The sequence below is a fragment of the Suricata suricatta genome, chromosome 1, assembly GCF_006229205.1.
Source record: "Suricata suricatta isolate VVHF042 chromosome 1, meerkat_22Aug2017_6uvM2_HiC, whole genome shotgun sequence".
In the NCBI taxonomy this organism is placed as follows: domain Eukaryota; kingdom Metazoa; phylum Chordata; class Mammalia; order Carnivora; family Herpestidae; genus Suricata; species Suricata suricatta.
The window spans coordinates 20,278,859-20,285,223 of record NC_043700.1 but is presented as its reverse complement, the minus strand read 5'-3'; the positions used below and the strand labels follow the sequence as shown (position 1 = coordinate 20,285,223).

Genomic DNA, 6,365 nt, shown 5'->3' with positions numbered 1-6,365 from the left:
CATGCTCTCTCTCTGTCTCAAAATAAATAAAACCTTTAAAAACCTTTAATTTTTTTAACATCTATTCATTTTTGAGAGACAGAGTATGAATGGGGGAGGGGCAGAAAGAAAGGAAGGCACAGAATCTGAAGCAGTCTCCAGGCTCTGAGCTGTCAGCAACAAAGCCCAACACAGGACTCAAACTCATGGACTACAAGATCACAACCTGAGCTGAGGTCAGATGTTTAACTGACTGAGCCACCCAGGAAGCTCCAAACCTTAAAAAAAAAATTTTAAACTTATGTGGTACCTGGGTGGCTCAGTCCATTAAGTGTCCAACTTGGGCTCAGGTCAGGATCTCATGGTCATGAGTTCGAGCCCCATGTTGGTTTCTATGTTGACAGCCTGGAGCCTCCCTCAGATTCTGTGTGTGTGTGTGTGTGTGTGTGTGTGTGTGTGTGTGTGTGTCCCTCGCCTACTCATGCTCTGTCTCTCTCTTTCTCTCAAAAATACATAAACATTAAAAAATTATTTCACTTTTTAAAAATTTAATACACATTGTCATATTTTCTTGTGATTTTTACAATTTAAAAATAAGTCTGTGTTCTCAAAAAGACTTTTTAAAAATATAGCATTTTCGAATTACAAATGACTAACATTTTGTTACCACATTGCCATAAAGCAGGCCAGTGGTCAATGGGAAGGTATACTCAAATCAAAGGCAGTTTTAATGTTAAAGGCAAAAATCTTCATAGGAATCTATGTGTAATATTCTGAAATTGCTGCTATGAAAGTCTCCAGTCTTCCCTTTCATGACTGATGGTGGTCAGAATGAGATGCTGGGATAGATATATCCTACAATTTAAGAATTGGAGTGGCTGCCACTGCTATGCTTTCAACTGCACACTCGTCGGTTCCTCTGTGGATCTGGAAGTAACCATCTTCACCCCAGCTAGGGCCCCAACTGTTTTTAATAATCCAGCAATCCATCCCAGAGGCTGTCAGAGCCATAGACCACCAGCAAAACAGCATGATTAGTCAGCGCAAAGGGGTTGAAAGGGTCTCTCAGATCAGTGTAGTAGTAGATGGATCCCCTTGTGCTGGTGGAGGAAGTCATCATAGATTTCAAAAGTAACTGCCATGGGGCCATGACTGGTCAGCGCATTGCAGCCCCCAGAGCAGCCTGCCACATAGTGGTGCTCAAAGGAGTAGCAATAGAAGCAAGTTCGGTTTGCATGGAAAATCAGTGCCTGTGTAGGGGAAGCATGGCTCTTCTACCAGCCCAAAATCTTGGGCATATTTTCCTGTGAGGAGGGATGGCCTACCTTCACAGCGTTGAGCATACTGGCTGTAAGAGAAAACCTCTTGAGGACTCAAGATTGAGGACTGAGTATTGTTGGTTAGTATATGGATTCTTGCTTCCAGCATACCCGCGGAAGCAAATGAGTAGCAGCTTCCATAATATGTTGGATTTCTAACAGGAGGAACAAAATTGATACCATGGACATTCCTCTAGTCCCAAGATGCTGGCAAATGTAAAATCATCTCATGTATTTCAACAGTCAGTGGTGAGATTCTCTGGCTGTGGTTTCCACCTCTCCTAATCCTCTATCTTAGGGTAAGAGTCTCATATTCCATGTATGTGGTTACAGTCCAAGACCTCTGGGGGCCCCTGGGTGGCTCATTCAGTTAAGCATCCAACTTTGACTCAGATCATGATCTCATGGTTTGTGGGTTCAAGCCCTGAGTCAGACTCTGTGCTGACAGCTCAGAGCCTGAAGCCCAGATCCTGTGTCTCCCTCTCTCTCCTCCTCCTCCTCTGAGCTCTGTCTTTCTCTGTCTCAAAAAAATAAACATTAAAAAAATTATTTAAGACTTCTGAATGGCATGGATCACTTTCACATAGCCTTGGTTATATTTGTAGAGCCTATTAGAATTAGAATAGTTATCCCTGGAGACCTTCTTGGTGTTCTGTGTTCATGTTCACCTTCTCAGAAGTAGTTTTCACTTTAGTTTCAGGAAAACAAGCCCACTTCCCGCTTAGCACATTATGCATCCATCCAGGTGTGGTCTCTTGGTAGTAACTAGTTGTGGAGAATAATCTTAGGAATTCACTTAGCTTGCACCCATGGGTTAACAAGGCATATAGGAATAGGAAGCCTCAGGATAAAAACATCCAAAATTAGGTAAACAAGATTTGGTGTTCAGAATGGAAATGCCCCCCAACTTAGTACAATAGCAAAAAGCTGCTTTCACAGGAAGGAAGGACAAAATAGGTAAATGGGTAAATAGGCCTATAGATACAGTGGGATGAATTTGCCCAGAGCGGAGTTAATTAGCAAAGGAAAGGTGCTTTGTTGACCCTGAGGTAGCATGCTCTGTCTTTATTGTCCTCTAGGCAAGTTTAGATACATAGACTTAGTGCCTCATGCCTGCCTTAAACAACCATCTGCCAGGCACCAGGACTTTATTTTGTATTGACCCAAACCTCTAACAGTGCACATCTTCAAAGCCCTCTTCCCCTCACACCCATGAGTTAATGTTTGCAGTTTCACTGTCTCTTTGTGCACATCCATCACACTTGTACCCCTTCTGATTCTAATAAAAATGGGGCAAGGACCCTTCTTGGGGCTCTTGTCTCCTGCCAGACATTAGCCTCTTTTGCAATTCAATCCTGCATCTGCTCTCTTGCTGGACAAGAGAGAACTCCAGACCCAGAGTCCATGACAACTGGTTACCTTGCTGCCCTCTTCTTTATACTTAAAAAAGGCAAACCCATTATAGTCATTCAACACAGTCTGAAAGCCTTGACTGAAAATCATGATGAAATGGCCAGGATTGCCCAAATTATCACATGCTGTATCCAGCTTCTCAAGGTGTACCACTATTCTTTTTTTTTTTTCTGGCAGTCCTATGACCATGTGATTACCATCATGCTGGGAGCCAATGGGGCCCGCCTGAAGGACCAGGTACCCAGCATCCCAGGGCAAGTGCAACTGGGAAGTGTGTCATAGTGTGCAGTGCTGACAACAGAGAGCAGCAACAGGAGGGCAGTGAGCAGCCAGCAGAGTGAGGGATCCAGGGCATGAGATGGAGAGGGCAGTGGACAAAGAACAGTAGGTGGTACTAATTATTAGATCATGTGAAGATCTAAAAACTGTCTCCATGAGCTTAAGCAACTTGCCCTGAGCACATAGTTTAGTATGTGGAAGAGTCAGGCTTTGTACTCCCAGATTTTGATGTCAGAAGACATGCTTGAAAGTACAACACTCTATTTCCTCTCAGAACAAGTTTTTCTAAGCCCTTTTAGAGAAAGAAAATTAGAACATGAAGCTCTTTAAATCTAAGTATTGCTAAAACAAATTATTTTCATGCAATGCATACAAACAATGGAAATACCAGTTACAAATCATTCCCATTTCTTCATTAAAGTATAATGAGAAATTCTTTCTAGTTCAAATTACTATATACACTTAAAAGAAATAAAAATGACTTTATAAATATTCTATAATTCAAATTAGTTAAAAGGATGTATTTTAAATATTTATATTTTAGAGTTTTCAAACATAATACAAATTATTAATTTGAAATAGTACAAATGTTGTATTAAAATGTAAATGAGAATCTAATATATCTGAAATCACTGGAAGAGTGTGTATTAGTGATACATGACATGACCTAACTATATATAATTCTAGGTGCCTGACAAAGCATTTATGGGCACGGACCTTACTGGGATGCAGGGCTTTCAGTGTTAAAACTGGAAAGCCTGGGCAAACTGGGATTAGCTGGTCCCCCTAATTTTGGAAAATTATCAGGGAGTAAAGAAAGACATACTCCAGGAAAGACACAAATATCTAGAAAAATATCATTATGATGTGACTTAATTTTGGAAAAAAAGCATGTCAAATTGTAAACATTCTTGTGAAATTAGGCAATTAAATTTTTTCTGTTTATCAAATCCCAAATTTTTCCTAGAGTTGGTGAATAACTAAAAAACAATTCATCTGGTTCAGGACTTTTTTCCTAGGGTAATATCCAAAAAAATGTTGAATAGTCAAATATGACAAAATTCCTCTACTCAGCATTTCTTGATCTGAGAGATTAAGCATCACCCAGAGTTATCATCTTTATATATATCTGTAACTGGCACATCCAATATTTACTACTTTAGCATGGATTTAATGCATATTCTGATTAGGGGGATGATAACTACAAATTCATGAAATTTATGATATTTTGCTAAAATGATCTCACTATGGTACATCTGAAGAAATGTCCTACTGTGCATAGCCAAAAAAGCTATGTTTATATTTCATAACTGATATTTATCTGATGATATCAAAGCCATTCCAATTAAGTTAAGGTTGAATTTAACAGTTTTAACTATTTCATGGCTATGACAGATGAAACTGTTTGGACTCAGCCTTCTTATGAATTTGTCTAAGTGACAACAAACTAAACTTGGCAAATGAATGAATGAATTAAAATACTACTAGGTCACTACCGAGTTCATCACAACCAAAAGAAAAATAATTAAAAATGCAAAAGGAAATTGCATTTTAAAGTATTTCAAAGGTCTTAGCAAAATAATTAAATGAGAGCCATGAACCCCCAAATAATACATACATAATACTTTTCTAGAAAGTTAAAGATCACTTTTAAAAGTCCATGCTTTTTGAGAGGCATATATAAATGAAATAAAACCATATAAAAAGAAAATAAGGAAGTGGCTTGCCACAGAAATCAATTGGAGAAAAGGAGGAGTGCCAGGTGGTTGGAGAGGACCATTTGTTTAGTTTGGGTTTGCTGTTCATAGTGCTTATTACATTGTTTTACATAAAAATAATGTAAGCAAGCCCTGCCTAAAAAATGAAGACAGTGTTATATCATGAGGGTTACAATTTTCCCAGTCCTGTCCACTCAAGTTTTCTTAATATATAATGTTATTATCCGATGTAAATCATCACTATTGGAATCAGGGAGACCAGGTCGAAGATCCAGATTCCTTTTCCTGTCTCCAGGGTTTCCTTCTCCATTTCAACCTGATAATCTTGATATGTCCTCTCAGAGCTTCAAAAGCTGCATATTGTCTGAAGAATAAAGACCAGGCCAAAAGCACCTATGATGTAGATGGGATCTACCTTCTTTATCCTCTCATTGCTTCCTTCACTGATCCCCATTCCTGTTCATGCCAGTCCACAGTCTTCTGTGTTTCCTTGTCATTCAGCATCTTCCCTTCTCTACAAGTCCTACTCATTTTGTGAGGCCCAGCTCAAGGTCACCATGTCCACCTGGTCTGAAATCTGTTTCCACACTGTGCCCCAGAGCACAGTATATGTATTTTTATAATTGAATTTATCTATAGCAGGCAATTTTGTATTGCTAATTTAGCAAACTTTTATTAACTATTTACTTCTATCAATGAGGCAATACATGAATTTAGGAGGAAAACCTTTGACCAAGCCATGTACAATGCCCTCAAAGAGTTTTTAGTCTAGAATTATTTACATTCCTAAATTATGTGTTCTACTTGATAATTTTTTAAAAAGGCACTATCAATAGAGTTCACCTTTGCATATATCTTAGTACTTCCCACACAGAAGGTAATCAACTAATATTACTTTCAAATCTACCCAGGGACTTTTTTTTAACTTCCAAGACCACCAAGATCTAATCAAGAGCTCCCATATCATACTGGATTTTGTGTCTTTCCTATGATCATGTCTGAATAAATACTGAAATTCCTGAGCCATTTCCACCTTCTCACTAAAAGTTTGTGAAGAAAACACCCGCTCTAACCAAAACCTAATACCCCACTTGCAAAATATAGAGATGGTTTCTCCCAGTAGTAAGACTTAAGATGCTGCAACAAGCATCACCATCCTGGGTCATGTCCTCTGCTTTAGAGAAGAGGTTCTGAGCTTGTCCGTCTTCACGGGGACTCGTTTTCTCAGGTGGCCAGGGACAGCCCCTCATTTGTAGCACTCTTTTGGCATGTATTACCAGTAGCAAAATAGCAAAGGCCTTTGCACCTGTAAATACTGGTCTTTAGCCCTTGTTTTTAAAAAATGATTGTTTTGGGGCATCTGGGTGGCCCGGTCAGTTGAGCATCTAACTCTGGTTCAGGTCACGATCTTACAGCTTGTGGGTTTGAGATTCACGCTGAGCTTTTCCCTGTTAGCATGGAGCCTGCTTACGATTTTCTGTCTCTCTCACTCTCTCAAAAATACGTAAACATTAAAATAATTTTTAAAGAAGAAAAAGTGATGGTTTGTACCAGCTAAGCATACTTCTGTCCTCAAATTCCATTGGTGACACAGTGACACAGTTCTTAACAATGAAACAGAAACAGAGGTGTCCTGAGTGGAGCTTTCACAAATATA

General features: G+C 39.2%; 1 pseudogene; it reads right to left on the bottom strand.

Moving 5' to 3' along the window:
* Positions 1 to 834: 834 nt before the first annotated feature.
* On the bottom strand, positions 835 to 5,958 carry LOC115300486 (annotated as a pseudogene).
* Between the last annotated feature and the right edge of the window lie 407 nt (positions 5,959 to 6,365).